The following is a 16338-nucleotide window of genomic DNA, read 5'->3' on the forward strand; positions in this document are numbered from 1 at the left end:
GCGGTGTCAGACTGGCCCTCATCCAGGAGGACCTGGATGGAAACTGCTGGTGGACATAGGGGACGCTGAGGCTCAGACAGCTGGAGACGGGGAAGGGGACTCAATTGCAGAAGAGTAATCCTTTTTTTGCTGGTTCATGTCCAATCATGTCATTTCTTGGCTTTAATAATAATATAATAATAACTGCACATGCCTTTTTAATAGTTCTCCACTGCCAGATAGCATAGGCACAAATTCCTTCACTAGACCCCAGAGCCCTGTCACAGTGTGACTCCCTCCAGGACTCTAGTCTTATTTCTTTCTCCTCTCCTAATTTCTGTGCAGTGATTCCCAATTTGTGGGCTGCGGACCATGGAATTTCAGCAAGGGGTCCCTAGCCAAATATGGGCTTCAAAGACATGGAAACAACCTAAATGTCCATCAACAGATGACTGGATAAAGAAGGTGTGGTATATTTATACAATGGAATACTACTCAGCCATAAAAAATAATAAAATAATGCCTTTTGAAGCAACATGGATGGACCTGGAGATCGTCATTCTAAGTGAAATAAGCCAGAAAGAGAAAGAAAAATATCATATGATGTCACTTATATATGGAACCTAAAAAAAAGACAAATGAACTTACTTATGAAACAGAAACACTCAGACATAGAAAACAAACTTATGGTTACTGCTTTTATCACTTTTGCATACTGTGCTTTCCAGTAAGATGTTATTTGAAGAAAGGACTCTGCTGGGGAAGAGAGTGGGGTGGAATTTACAAACAAGGGCTGAGGACAAAGTACACGCACTTCTAGCCAGCCCCTCGCCACTGTTCAGTGGAGCACCGTGGGAAATCTGTCACAGCCCCGGTTGTGCAAACCATAAATAAAGTGAGATGTGTGACTGATGCAACAGCAGGCATCCCCTCCATTCAGGCCCAAACTACAAGCAGCCTGGGTTTGTTAGTTTTTTAGATGCATGAAGTCCATTGGGCTCTTGGAAATTAAAAACTGAACTTCTACGTTAGTGCGTCCTACTGTCAATGCAAAGAGAGCATCCCCTTTGTGTACATAGTGCAACATTTACTGGTGCTGGGGCAGGGGTGGGGAAGTCCAGCTCTTCGCCTGCCCCAAAGTTCCCAGAAGGGTACTGGTCACTTGGGGCCTGTTTTCATCTCCAAATTAGTCTGCTCATTTGGCTGATGCCTTCTACCCAAGCCCTCGGGGACACAGTTTACCCTTAAGCAGCCTGGATCTAGAATAATGGGAGTAATAAGAGGTGGCAAAACAGGACCCTGAGATGGGATTTGGGGAAATTCTTCAGCTGAGCCTCCACCCTCCCAGCCTGGTTCCAGACAGGGCAGCAAATAAAGAAATCTCCCCTAAACAATCCAGAACACTGTTTATGAACATGTGAAACTCAGAGAGGAGGTCGGAAGAGATGACTTTTTGTCCCTGCTTTTTGCTCTACAGCCACATGTACTTTGAAAAAGCCACCTTTGCAGCATTCAGGCTCAGGGTAAATGCTATGGAATGGATGGCAAACCTCTCTGTTACATGAACGTCCCATTAGAGGCAAATGAGAAACAAAGGCAAGTGGCCCCAGGCCTGTCAAGTCTATGACTGAGCCAGTTGGAATGTGGTGTATGTGTGTGTGTGTGTGTGTGTGTGTGTGTGTGTGTGTGTGTGTATACACATGGGAATATAAACATACTTGGCGCTGAGTTCCTATGTGCTGGGGGTATGCTGAGTGGGCAAAAAGTTCCGTGTGTGTTTGGGAGGGTGACGGCGAATGCCCACACGCCTAGATGCTCAAATTTCTAGCTGGGGGGTGGGGGGAACCAAGGGGAAGTTTTGAGAATGGGAGTGTTTCTGTGTCTGAGCACCTAGCTCTGTTCACGTGTGCTGGGGGAAACTGGGGGGAAATTTTGCATTGGGGTGTGTGTGCATTCAAGTGTGCCAAGGAGAAGCTGAGAGAAAGTTCTGAGAGTCTGTGAAAATTCTCAGTTAGAAAAAAAAATCTGGCAGCTCCCCATACCACAGGTTGGTACACATTCAATGCTTGTGGAGCTCATTTCCTGTGTTAGTTACCAGCCCTTGTTTATACAGGACACAAAATACGATGTAGAGAGAAGGCTCCAGGTGTCAGAGGTGAGTCGACGGACAGTGTATTTCGCGAGGGCGGAAGGAGGACTGCAGAGGGGTGGGGTCGCTGCCCGGTGCCGTTTGAAGGAGCAGTGAAATCCATTTTCAGGTTTAATCCACAGTTCCCACCCTTATATGCTTGAAAGGGAGAGAAGACAGAGCTCTAGTCTTAAAATTCATTCTGTCCTCCTTTGTTGCTCTGAAGCCGTTTTAGCGCCCAGTCGGCTTAGCCAATAGCAGCTGGACGTTCTTGTGTGTTTATGTGTTTTTAAGCTTGTCTGGCTGGCTTCACTCTGAGCTTTAGTCTGTGAGCCCAGCCCCAGAAAGTGTTTATGAGCTTTTTCACTATGTTTGATTCTGACTCTCCTTTGTTTGGTGGCACAGAGGGGAGGGCTTGACTTAAGCACTCTGCATGTTCTCTGCATGGTGGCCCCAGATCACACAGGGTCCTCGGGCTGGTGTCCACAGCCAAGGTGGGGAGTTTGACCAACACCCTGTGGTGTGCACATGGGCAGGCACTTCTGAATGCCTCAATGTGGGGAGAAACCGCACTCTACAAACTCCTTGGCGTGTGACCTTCGCAGAGTCTGTCTTGCCAGTGTGTTCATCCATGTGGCACCCAGCCTATAATAAACTCTCAGTGGCTGCTAATTAACCGTGGTGTGTTCCATTCCATTTATGGGCCAGGAGGCCATTACCACACTGACGGAGCCAACGTTGCTGTTCAGCCCAGCTCAGGACCTTACTGGATCAGGTGTTCTTGAACACCTGCAGGGGGTCCTGATGCACCTGTGTGAGAGTCAGGAGCCTCTGTCCTTCCTCTAGTCTGGACTCAGGGAAACAGAAGCAAAAATCTCCTGGCTATTGGAGCAGACGGCCCCACCCTATCAGGAAACCAAGTCTAGGCAAAACAGAGCTTTGAGGATTACACCCACCGTGCTAGGTGCTGGTGGAAGCAAAGAGCACTAACCAGGGAGTATGCTAGGAGGCTCCCTGGGAGACAGAAGCCAGAGGAGCCATACCTTGTCCTCTTTCAGGCCAAGGTCTAAGCCCTGCTTAAGGCTGTTTCTGAGCACAGAGTCCCTATGGTAGCGGGACCCAAAGATGCTGAAGGGGGCATTTCCCAGGCTTTGCCCTGGTCCAGCGCAGACGTCAGTTGTTTGTAATAGTAGGAGTTTGCTTTATACTTCATCCCTGCTCAGTTGGAGTCCCTCTGTCACCCTCAGGCAATTCACAATCTCTAGTCACTGGGAGACCTCTGAATATTAGCAGGACTCAAGATTGGGACCCATGACTCCACTGAACTGCTTTGAGGCACTGCCTAAAGTTCAGGGAGAAGCTTGTCAAGACAAAGAGACCTGGGGCAGTGGTGGAGATGGAGACAGTGAGGTACAGACCATCACCCTTTATAGGAACTCTCTCAGCTCCTGTTTGCTGGGGGTCTGTACGTAGTAGAGTTAACATTCTGTTCAAGCTAACGTGGCACTCGGTTGAGCTGTGATTCTGTTCAAGGCCGAACATAACCACCTCCCAGAGTGTTCCAGGCCACTGCTGTTGCAGCCTGGGGAGATGTCCTTCCCTGGCTGGAAGGATCTCTACCTGGATCCCGGGCCTGGCCCTGGAGGAAATAGTTTCCCAGGCAGCAGCTTTCTTAGTGTCATCCATTTCCCACCAAGACGAGTCCCCTGGGAGATGCTGATTTCTCAGGCTTCCCTGCCTGTCCCCACAATGATCCCAGCAATGGGTTTACCCTCACAGCCTCGGAAGGGGGCCTGATTGCATTTCCAGCCTTTTTAAAATTCTAAATAAATATTATTTTAAAAAAATTTACATATATGTACTGTTTGTTGTTTCTAAGAACAGCTTAGAGCTTTAGCTGTTTAAACTTACATAGTTATCAAAGGAATAAAGCCAACCACAAAATAAGAATCAACAGAATGCAGTAATCCAATCATAAAGGACAGTCACATGTGCTTACACATACTCAAGGAATCCAGCCAGTAGCATTTGCATCAGAGGCTCTTCATTCAGGTTTCCTTACAAAGGGGTTTGCTTTCAGGGAAGGGTGGGTTACTCTCCTCTGTCCTCCCCAAGCCCCACGCTCCCATGTACCCCTTATCACTGTGGCTGTCATGGAAACAAAAGCCTCCCCTTCCTGGTGTCTCCCCCTGATAGCCTGCAAATCCCTGAAGGCCAAGGGCTGTCTTAGAGGCACACTGGAGAATGGGGGCAGCCTGGGGTCCTGACTGATTGAGGGTCACCTCCAGCCCGGGAGGCCTGAGTACCCACAGCACCCACTAGCCACGGGGCCTTGGATAAAGGTGCTTTTCAAGGGGGTGTGGTCTGGCCTATCTGATTCTCATCCCCATCCGTGGATACTCAGTGCTACATTTCTTTGCCTAAAAAATGGAGAGATATTACCCCAAGCCCTGTCACTGGATTACTTATAGACACATATGTGAAAAAGGCTTTGTAATGGCTTTTTCACGGCCGGTGCAATGCACGTAAGGGAGTGGTGTTATGTTAAAGCCTCTCAGCAACCTTCATTCCCGTCATCTGATGAATGAAGATCTTTCTATGATTCAGAGGCCCAGCTCTTTCTGACTGTGCTGCCTGTTTCCCATGTGACCTTCCTGAGTTGCCTTATCTCGGTGATTCCATCCCTCCATCTGTGAAATGGGAGTGTAGGGTTGTCAAGGCAAATATTTTGAACCCTTAACTGAGTGGCAAGATTGCTGGCACTGTTCTCTGTTGCCGTTGGTGAACTGAGCCTAAAGACACTTCCCTAAAGAGTGATGTTTGGAAGGAACCTAGCGTTTGGTATGATGTGGGACTGAGTGGATGTTAAATCTGTCCTTTCTTGTCACGTGAGTGGAATGGCTGCCCAGCAGTTCTCCAGCTGAGGGGACAGCAAACTCTTACTAGAAAGAGCACATAGTAAATATTTTCAGCTTTGCAGGACATAGCATTCCTGCCTACAACCACTAAAGCAGCCATAGAATATATGTGAACAAGTGGCTGTCTTCCAATAAAACTTTATTTACACAATCAGGCTGTGGACCTGATTTGGCCCATGGGCTGTGGTTTGCTGGCTCCTACTCTAGCTCATGAAATTAATTTGCTAAGGAGAGATAAATAGAGACCTCCTTGTTCATCCAGATCTTTGCTTTTTAACTGTTTTTCACAGGCCCAGGTTCTGTGTTCCTGCCATGGGGGTCACAGCAGCAGGACCCTCACTACCTCTTCCCTCCCCTCCCCCAGCTTTGAGAGCTCACAGGCTCCTTCAAGCTCACCCGCTTAATGGAGAGCAGAGTTTCTGTCCTTCCAGGATCTGTTCCCCTCCCTACCCGGGGCCTTTCCTTTCCATCCCGTTTGTGGGACACACAATTTGTAATCTCCTTAAAACCCAAGAAGCGAGGGCTCTGATTCATGTAGATTAAAATCAGCTGCAACCTATTAATGGCCCAGAGCCCAAGACAGATTTTAGGAAACAAAAACACTGGACCAAATTAGACCGAACTGGCCTCTGTCTCCAGAGGAGGGAGGTGGAATAGGATGCTGGGGGGGGGGGGGTGGCCATGTGGTTTTAATTAATTTGGATTCTCTTCCTGAAGCTAATTCACCCAACACAAAGCATGTGTACCATCGTGGAAGCGGGCAGCCTGGGAGCTGGGCTCTCCCTGGTGCAGCCCCGGGTCTTGTTGAGGGGACTGGGGCTGGCTGTGTGTCTGTAATTAACAGGTTTCAAAGTGGTTATTTTGGAAAAGAAAATTTCAGTGGCACGTTAAAATCCTTTCATCAGCCATCAGCCAGCGTCCTGAGGCCTTCAGCAAGGCCCTGGCCACTTACGGCTTCAGAGAGCTTTGAATTCCCAGGGTCTTGTTTGAGAATGTGAAGGCTTTTGCCGTGGGTTTTATTAGGCTGATGGTTACCATGATTTTCATTATGTTGTTTGGTTACTGGGACCATAAAAATGTTTCTGTCTTCCTAGAGTACCTAAGAACATTAAAAAGAAAAGAAAAAGAAGAGCCCCTGCCTTTACAGAAGTTGCATAACATAAGCCGTGACTCCCTCGTGGGAAAGAGCTGGCTCTGCCTCTGGACGGGTGGGGGCGTGTAGGGGGATCACGAGGCTGGAAGAGGCAGGGCACCTGGCCAGCACCCCGCCCTGACCTCACATCTAAGGAAACTGAGGCCCCGAGAGATGCCTCCTGCTGGACTCCTGCTCTCAGACTCTCGGTCCAGTGTTCTTTTTCCTCCTGGTGCATCCTGGCTGTGAACAGAGTTGCAAAGGTAGAGAAGGAGTCTGAATTCTTTTGGACTGGTGCTTTGGGACACTGCTAAGAGGGGAAGGAAATTCACATGCAGCTTAAAATAAAGCGCTGCGATGGCAGGGAACGGAGTCCGGCTGGTGCCGGGCGTTCTGATGGTGCATCTGGGAGGCAGCTCTCCTCGGACGCTGGAACAGCTCCACTGAGGCTCTGAGAGGAGGATAGGAGAGGCGCTGGAGCCTTCACTTGGCACCCACAGCCCTGAGCTGCGGAAAGGAGGGAAATAGGTACCAAATCCCACAAGCCACAGAGATGATTTCTTACCACTCTGAGTACAAAACCTCTGAAACCTGGTCAAGCTCCCAGAGTCACCATATGGGGCAACAGGAGCTTTGGTTACGCCTGTGTTGTCTGATAAATGGAACCCTGGGCTGGCTTTACTTCCTATTTGATGGCTACCTTCCAGAACCTTCTTTCATGGAGGACACGAAAACTATTCTGGGAGAATTGCTATTAAGTAACCTCTGGTGCTTAAAAACAATGAGTGGTCTCCCAAGCAGCAGGCCTGGTTTCAGTAGGACACAAATAAGACCTAGTCCACAGTAAAGCTCTGAAGGCATGTTCAGAGAATTAGAGTGTCAGAGCTGGGAGGGAAATGCGAGTCCAGCCAGTCCAGGACTTCATTTTACAGACAGGGAAACTGAGGCCTGGAGCAAGAGTAGGGGGTCCAACCCATGGTTTCTGACTATCAGGCTTTGTTCAGCTATACCATTTCTCCCCAGACCACAGTTTCCCTTTGCCTAAACACTTTTGTTCATCCATTCAGTATCTGTTGATCATGTGTCCGACACTTCCAGGTGCTGCTGGTTTTGTTTTTTGAATTATCTGAGATGGAATAAAAGAGGTACATTGCTGTAGAACACATTAAAGAAGGAAAGGAAAATTTTCTCCCAAATCCAGGTTTTAGGGAAACTTTGTGAGCCTGGGCATCCTTGGGAAACGCCTGCTATTCCGAGTGTGCCTTTCAGATGGCCTAATGATATCATTGTCACGCAGGGATGGGACTTACCTAAGCTGCCTCCACTTGCAGTTGCCACCTCACTCCCGACAGCTGCCAACAGCCCTGGGCAGCCTGGCCCAAAGGATTCTGGGAGTGACGGTCGTCAGGGATTCTCTGGATGCAAGTTTGAGCAAGTGCTATTGGGAAGCCAGGCCAGTTGAAGTAGCACAGATTGTAAGGGTCCCTCAGTCTGTTTCCCATCATTCTCCTGCAGTTCACTTGCCAGCCCTTTGCTCTTGTTTACCTCTGTGTAAATAATTCCTCGATTATAAATCAGAGAACTTGGCACTGAGTTTTGGATTATCTGTGATCTTTAACTTTCCCAAGGCAAAAGAAATTAAACCAACAAATCTCTTTGTTTCTCATGGTGTAGTATCCAAATCATGGACATGCTGATCTGTGTAGAGCAAGCCAAGCCTGAGCCTACCCACCCCCCTCCCTGCTTTGTACTCATTGTAAGCATTCACGCATGCATTCATTCATTGATTCATTCAACAAATATTCAGTGAGCAACTATGTGCCAGACTCTAATCTAGACACTGGAGACACAGAGTGAAAAAAGATAATGTCCCGCCTTACCCTGTTTATATCTTAGTTGGGGTGACTGACAATTAGCAAGCAAACCAACCAAATGTATACATACACACACACACACACACATGTATATGCATGCATATATGAACTGGTGATAAGTGCCTTGAAAAAAGTAAAGCAGGATAAAGAGATGGGGTGAGGGGACACTATTTACACACAATGGAGTCAGGAAGACCTCTCTGAAGAGGTGACATCTGGACAGGGGCTGAGTGAGAGCGTTCCAGGCAGAAAGCACAATCAGTGCAAAGGCCTGAGACAGAGACCAGTCTGATGAGTTGGCGAACAGCAAGGAAGTCAGGACTGCGGCAGAGCGAGCGATGGGGACAAGAGCAGCTCAGGGAAGGAAGATTTCAGCTTTCGTTCTGAGCATCCCCGGATGTCTTTGGAGGCTTTGGAGCAGAGGAGTGATGCAGCAGAGATGCACATTGGAGGGCTGTAGAGATGCTAACAAAACGATGAAGGTCCAGCTCGGATTAAACATTTGCACTCGGACCCGGGGCAGGTGGTAGCTGCACCTCATGGGCGGTGTACAAGGTGGAAAGCTCTGAGGGCTACATGTTTCAACAGGGTGAGGCTGGGCCTGGGAGCTCACCAGCTCTCTGCCAATTAGTCTTAAGACCAAAAAAAGGAAATGCTGCTGTTTAAATAGCAGGGTTGGGACCCATGAGTCATAGAGCCCTCAATCAACCAGGTCACCACTGGTAGGTTCTGGGAAATTGCTGATACAGGGTCTCAAGCCCCCGGTGGGGAGTTTGTCTGTCAGGGCCTCCGCTGAGGCCTCTAGATGCCTTCAGGGGAAGCAGCTCAAATTCAGACCTGGCCTTTAGGGGGTCTGGCTTTATTTTGGGCTGACTGTATGCTGTCTAGTTGGTTTCATTCCCAGGCCTTTCACTTTGCAAAATGCAGGCCACTTCACTGGCTGGCAGAGGGGAAAAAGAAAAGGCATGGGCTTTGGATTCAATCAGCCCTGGGAGGCAACCCTTGCCTCACTGCTTAGCAAGCTTCTGGAAGTGTTACCGCACCTCCTAGAACTGCCCTGTCCAGTAGAGTAGCCACTAGCCACATGTGGCGGTTTACATTTAAATCAATTAAAATGGAATAAAATTAAAAATTCAGTTCCACAGTCCCACTTGGCACACTTCAAGTGCTCAATGCCACATGGAGCTGGTGACCATTATGGTATTGGACAGTGCAGACATAGAACATTTCCATCTCAGCAGGAAGTTTTATTGGACAGTGTCCCTTTCTTAAAAAGGAAGTAATCCATGAGAAATGAACATGTTAACATGGACAAAGCACAGGGCACTTCTCCTGTCTCATTATAGGTGCCCAGCAAATGACAATCACCACGATTTATCCTACGGGTCTCTGCCCTGGCTCTGCTGCTGGCCAGCTGTGGGGCCACTCAACCTCTCTGAGCCTCAGCTTTCTGATCTTTAAAATGGGGGTAATAAGTAATGCTGAGTGAATTCCTCACAGCATAACATGATCCTTATTTTTCTCAGTTCTCCCGGGACTTGTGAGAACATCCTCACCAACCCTCCACTGACTTATCTTGACCCGAGTTTGAAACCTCCAGTCCTGCCATGCTTAGCAGGAGGCATGACTTAGCTCATGGCTAAGTAATGGACTCTGGAGATTTTAGCCATCTTGAAGGATGGTTAATGGTATGAAGTTCTAATGAAACAAGTAGGCAAGTCTGCTCAAGAAATAAATTCATTTTGACTCAAGTTAGATGTTCTGAAAGCACTCATGTCCGGGGTCCCCCAGTCCTGGCTGGGCCCCTGCTTCCTTGCCCGAATGCCCCTTCTCGGGGTGCAGCCCTCAGGGAGAGGCTCTCCTGCCGCCCTTCTGGTATCTTGGTCTCCAATCAGTCTTCCTTTTTCTCCTTGGGGGCTTTGTTGTTGTTTAACATTTATTAACTGCAGGTATTTGGTGGGTGGAATTTAAATTTGCCTGGGGCTGGAAGGAAGTTATTTGCCAAGCCAGGATAAGGTGCGGTTTAAGAGTTGAAGCTGGAATCCCCTTCACCTGCTTAATGCATTTCAGGGGAGATTTGTTTTCAACTCCCAAATTACCTGCTAGGATTTCTAGACCTGAGATCCTATCTCCCCTGGCTGTTTTCTTTCATTTCCGAGAAGAAAGACAAAGAAAAAGAGTGAGAGGCTCAAGAATAACATCCTCTCGCTCTTTTAAATAAAACTGCGCACAGTAAGTGATTTTCTTCACTGTCTTCTGCAAAGCAGGCCGGAGCAGGGCCTGTACAAGTCGTCAGAAGCACTGATCCTGGGGACCAGGGAAAGCAGATGCAGCTGGGGTTTTACAGAAAATTCTAGGAACAGCGTGGACTGAATATCTCCAGTGGAGCTTTCTAAATCTCCCTCTTCCAAACTGGTCCACCTGCAACTTTCTCTTCTCAAGTGATAGCAACTCCAACCCTTAGGCCATTTAGACCCGAAACTTAAATAGAGTCATGCTTGATCCCCAGCTTTCTCTCACACCCCACTTCCAAGGTGCTGGAGAATCCTATTGGCTCCAATTTCAAAACCTATCCAGAATCCAACCAATTCTCACCATCCCCTCTGCCAGCATCCTGGTCCAGGCCATCACTATCCCTTCCCCGGTCAACTGTGATCACCTCCTACCAGGCTCCCTCTTTCCACTTTCCACTAACTGGTCCCCCTACTTTTACTTGCCCTACACCATATTCTCAACATACTCTGCCTCACACGCCCAAATGGCTCAAAATGACCCCCATCTCATTCAGAGTAAAAAGCCCACATCCTTACAGTGGCCGCCAAGGCCCTGAGGATCTCGCCCCTGTGAATGCCAGCCTCCCCACCCTCTCCTCTCCCCTGGCTCCTTCATCTGACATCATCTGCCTCATTGCTTTCTTCAAACACACCAGCCACGTGTCCACATTGCTTCCTTTGCTGCAGCTGTTTCGCACTTTTTCAAGTCTTCACAAAAATGTCACCTTTTCACCGAGGCTCCCCCTAATCACCTCACTGACCTCCAGCTCTCCCCACACCCCCTTGCACTCCCACTCCCCTTGACCTGACTCTGCCTTTTCCCCGCTTAATACTTAGCACTTTCTAACACACTACAGTCGCCCCTCTGTATCCACGGAGGTTGGCTCCAGGACTCCTCAGTGGATACCAAAATCACAAATCTACTGGTTTCACCTCCACAGAGGACCAACTATACATAATTTGTGTATTGGTTGTGTTTATTGTTTCCCTCTCCTCTCACTTCTAGAATTGTAATCTCCTGGAGGGCAGGGAGCCTGGTCTGTTTAGTTCACTGCTCTCTCTCCAGCACCTCCAGGCACTTGGCTCAGAGCTGCTCTTCTTTGCTCACCAGTGACCCAAGTTTGCCTGCCAGTGACCCCCTCTCGGAGACATGAGCTGATCAGGGAGCCTGATCTGAGAAGGACTAGAGCTGAAGTGAGCCCCGAGCATTGCCAGGCCAAACCTCCAACAGGCCAAGGCTACAGGGAGGGTTAAACTCATAAGGGGGCCTCCGATAAGTTCAAGTTCAGAAGAAACAGCGCTAGAAGGAACTGTCCTCAAGCTCATGGAGGGTGAGCAAGAAGTTGCCTAAATGATGGTGTGACTATGAGCAATGAGACAAAAGAAGAAGAATAAGAGGAGGAGGAAGAAGAAGGGGGGGGGAGGAAGAGGAGGAGAAGGCGAAGGAGAAGGAGAAAGAGAAGAAGAGAAAGAAGCAGCAGCAGCAGCAGCAGCAAAGCCCCCTTACCCTTTTAAGATGTGGATCAGTTCCTTCAAGGCTACCAGCTCTCACATGTTTTGGTCTTAAAGACTCTCATGCAGAAAGAGTCTTAAAATTTGTTGAAGACCCCCCAAAACCTTTGTTTATGTGGGTTGTATCTATTGATAAATCCTGGGGTAGCCGGCCTCCAGCATATCCGCCAGTGACCCTTTCCTCCCAGCGTGCATGCCCTTGTGTGTTGAATAAGGGCTGCTCTATGTGCCACTAGAAAAAGGCAGAAGTGAGGATGTGGGATTTCGGAGGCTAGGCCATAAAAGGGACTACAGGTTTCTACTTGGTCTCTGCTATTTGTTCTCTCTAGGAAAGCCAGTCACCATGGTTTGAGTGCACTGGGAGAGAACTTCATGAAAAGGGACTGGGGCCCCCCAGGAGCCAGCCACAACTGGGCCAGGCTTGTAAGTGAGCCACCTTGAGAGCAGATCCTCCAGCCCCAGTCAAGCCTCAGTGCTACAACCTCATGAGAATCCCTGAGCCGGGACAGCCCAGCCAACCCCCTCCTGAACTCTTGATCCATGGCAACTCTGAAGGGTAACAAATGGCAGTCATTGTTTTAAGCCACTAGGTTTTGGAGTATTTTGCCATGCGGTTTAAATGATCATTTAAATCATTTACCATATTAAAAATTAAAACCGAAAAATATTTACTATTTATTTGTTAATCCATTTAATATATGCTTATATTAAATTCATATTAATTCATAAAAATTGATAAACTTGTCAATCTGTTAAAAGGTTTAGAATAACACAATCTTACTGTAAAAAGAACTGTGTTTCTCAAAGCAAAACAACAAAATCGAGTGAGAAGAATGACAATATTCTAGATTTTTGCAAATCTCTTTAATGTCTGGCTTAATAGAAGACAGCTGGATGCTCATATCTCCTTCTGCATTCAATCAGCTGTGATAATGTTGTTTTGGTTAAAGTATACGGAGGAAACCCAACCTCACACAGATACGTAGCTGGAAAAGGGAGGAATATTTGTAATAGCCTTTTCAGATAATTGTGGATATTCTTCTTTGACATTACACCAGAACTCGACAAATGGTATTTTTTAAAAGGTTAGTTGCAGTGTGGAATCTGAAACTGTATCAATGAACTCTTTGTACTCCGCTACATGAAAATCTGTTTGCCCTGTCTTGTACTTTGAATGGATCTTTTGCCCATGCATGATTTTGTAATACCATGCATGGTCATTTGGAAAATATTGCTTCACTAAGTTATGCAGATCTGAACTTGATCTATTTCATGATGAAAACAAAAAATTCCCATTTGTTAATATTACCCTTGATCTCACCAGAAATGACTCTAAGTACTGAGAAGATGTTTAGCTCAGTGCGGCAGATACAAGTTTTCAGAAATTCTAATTTTTGCTTCAGAACTTTTATTTTGGCAACAAGTACTGTCGATTATCTTTCTTAAAGTGATAAGTTCAGATTGTTCATTTTGGAGAAAATGTCTGTCGGATAACCAAGTCTGAATAACCGTGGCAATTTTGGTCCTTTGGAGTAAACATGTGTTTCATGAAAGTAGCTGGTTTGGCTCCCAACTCAGACATTCTCACGAGTGCGTTTTCTCCAAACAACCGTTGTACTTTGGGATGCACCGGAAGTACTTTTTGCTTACTTTCCAGTTCGCCACACACAATTGTAAAAAGGTAAAAGGTGTGGACTTTGGGCAAGATTTCATAAAATGGGTAATTTTTACTGCTCATCTTCATAATGCTTGAGTGAAACTGGTTTCCTCTTTTTCTTTCTTTCTTTTTTTCTTTTTTTTTTTTTGTCCTACAACTTTGTGGTAGTAAAGAATATGACTGTCAGTATGGTGTCTGGCATCAGCAATTTTACCCAAATGCCAACACAATGAAGAAGGCAAATAACATCTTGGTGTTATTAGGAAAATGGTTTTGATCTTGCAGATACCCTTTTAGGGTCTCAGGGACCCTGGGGGTCCATAGACCTCACTTTGAGACCCATTGCTGTAGGGAAATGGGTGCCGTTCCATCACATCCAGATAGATATGTTTGTAGATAAATGTGCTACATGTTGAGACAGGCACGTACCAGGTCTTTGTGTCAGGTTGTAATGGCCTTTTGCTGTGTAAGCTGGAAACCCTGGCTTATGAAACACTGGCTTATTCTTGTGGATGGACTAGAGATGAGACAGATTCTTTATATAGGAAGGTTAGAGTATTTCTATACTTTTGTGTGCCCCACTTGTGAAACGTATGTGGATGTTGGGAGGAGGCGAGGCTCTGAGAAATTCCTCTGCTGATCAGGGTTGAATAATTAAGGTAAGCGCGAAAGCTAACACCTGTACCCCTTCCTTTGTAATACTTTTCTTCTCTCCCCTTCCTCCAATGAGTAAAAGCTCAGTGGACTCCAGCGGGCATCCTTTTCAGAGAACCAGGATCCTTCAAGCTTAAGCTTGGAGTAGGCAGAGGTCTCACCCACACCAGCAGGCCCAAGAGGCTGCATTTGTTCAGACAGTCATGGCATCTGTGAGGATTTTATCACTGTGGAAGAACCGCCGGCCTTGCCTCTCTTGAAGTCCCTCGGCATTCCTGCAAAGTGGACTTAGAGCTAGATAGGCAGGGATGGGGTTATTTTTCACTCATTTCAGTTGAGCTCACACATCCTTTCTGCTGCAAACATGCGGAGTAGGTTGGAACTTGCACCTGTCTGGGCTCGGCTCTTTGGTGAGTGACTGTGTAGCTGTTCTGTCTGTGATCGCAGGCCCTGTCTGCGAGTGAGAAACAACAACCAGTTGTGTCCGGAGTCCTGGGAACTAGAGACCTTTCCACATCGTTCACCTGGTCGGGGGCAGGAGGAAATCACCAAAACCTTCCAACATGGGGCCGGAGCCGGGAGACAAAGGGGAAGCCTTAAGCCGCTGGCGACCCCGGGTCATATGACCACCCCGTGGTCCTCCCCAAACCCCTTTCATCCCTTCAGGTCCCCAACACTCAGCCTTTTCATCATCCTCCAGGTCAGCAGGATCAGGTTCATGTGAGTCAACCAGAAGGCTTATCAAACGAAGGCCGAAGCAGGTGTTTGCAAACCTCCTCCCTGCTGAAAGCTGGGTTGAACAGGGTTGATGGTGTGGCCGGAGCCAGCATCCCACACTAATTGCATTTTCTTTCTGGAGCTCTTTCTCCCTTTACTCTCTTTCTGCTTTGCAACCCCTGGAGGTCTCTGGGAACCAGTCCCTAAAACCATTCAAACAGCTAAGGATTTAGGGGGAAAAAAAAAAAAACACTAAGGGATGTGACATCATGGGCTGAACAGTGGCCCTTCTGCGCCAGAGCCCAGAAATCATCATTCAGAGACCTCCAGAGGCTCCCACACAGTTGTGTGCTTGAACCAGTTCTATGAGCTTGTAAGGATTGATTGCACACACCTTTTCCCATCTTCAAAGGCACAATGTCGTGTTGGTAGCTTGAACTGACCATGGTGGGGATGTTTACATCACAGAAATCAGCAAGCTACAACCCAGACTTTCTCCCCTCTGAAACTAGTTGTTAAACATTTACCAGCACACCAGTGCCTTCGCTATAGAGGTTGTTGCTCAAAATATGATTCTCAGACCAATTATATCTGAATTCCCCAGGGAAAAAAGAAGGTGGGGGTGGAGGTGTTGTGATTTAAAATGCAGATCTCCTGGCCAACCTGAACTAACTGAATCAGAGTCTCTGGAGGGGGAGCCTTGGGAAATGCGTTTTTAGCAAGGTTATTAATAAATTCGATAAAGTTTGAGACTTTGGGCTTAGGGAGTGGGAGAGAAGAGTGGGTGTACATCTGGCTTTTGGCATCTGGAAAGAACAGCTGGCTTCAGTCCCAGTTGGCCTGAGCACGGACAGCTGTTTTCCCTCGAGATATAAACTTCATGGCAGGAAAAGGAGGTGGGAACTGTGGGGTCCCGTCCACCCACTTGACAGCATGATTGGTTCTGCCTTGGCTCTCAGGATGTCTTTCTAACCTTGAAACTTGGACCCAAGACAACGTGAGCAAATGCCCAGACATATGCATTAATGTGAAAAAAGTCACCACCATTCATACCATCAATGGGGCTGGTAGTCGCCCAGGCAGGGCCCACAGTCGGGTTCCACATTAGATTGCCTCGGACAGCATTTTTCTTTCAGATTTGCAGGCATTAGCAAGAGCTTTCACAACCAGATATAATTTATAAAGCAAAGACCTTGTTTACTTTAGCCCACTGGGCCTGGAAGAGAACATCCTTTAAAGCAGAAAGAAAAAAAGAAGAAAAGAAGAGGAATCTTTCTTTCCTCAGATGAGAAACAGCTAGTTTGTAGAGAGCCCAACTCTGCTTTTGACTTGTTTTGCATCTACTTGAGGCAGCAGTTCAAATTAGTATTTCCTGAGAACTTGACTGCATTTCTTAACAGTCCAGGAAGGTAGGTACTGATGAAAAAGCAAAGGCCATGGCAGGTTACATGAAAACAGAGCTGGTAAGTGGAAGAGCTGGAGTTTGGACCCCAA

General features: G+C 47.3%; 1 protein-coding gene across 3 annotated transcripts in view; it reads left to right on the plus strand.

The window, feature by feature from the left end:
* Nucleotides 1-16338, plus strand: part of RAD51B (RAD51 paralog B) — a 697181-nt gene that overhangs the window by 533947 nt on the left and 146896 nt on the right. The window lies entirely within an intron of this gene.

This window comes from Camelus dromedarius, chromosome 5, assembly GCF_036321535.1.
Source record: "Camelus dromedarius isolate mCamDro1 chromosome 5, mCamDro1.pat, whole genome shotgun sequence".
NCBI classification, from domain to species: domain Eukaryota; kingdom Metazoa; phylum Chordata; class Mammalia; order Artiodactyla; family Camelidae; genus Camelus; species Camelus dromedarius.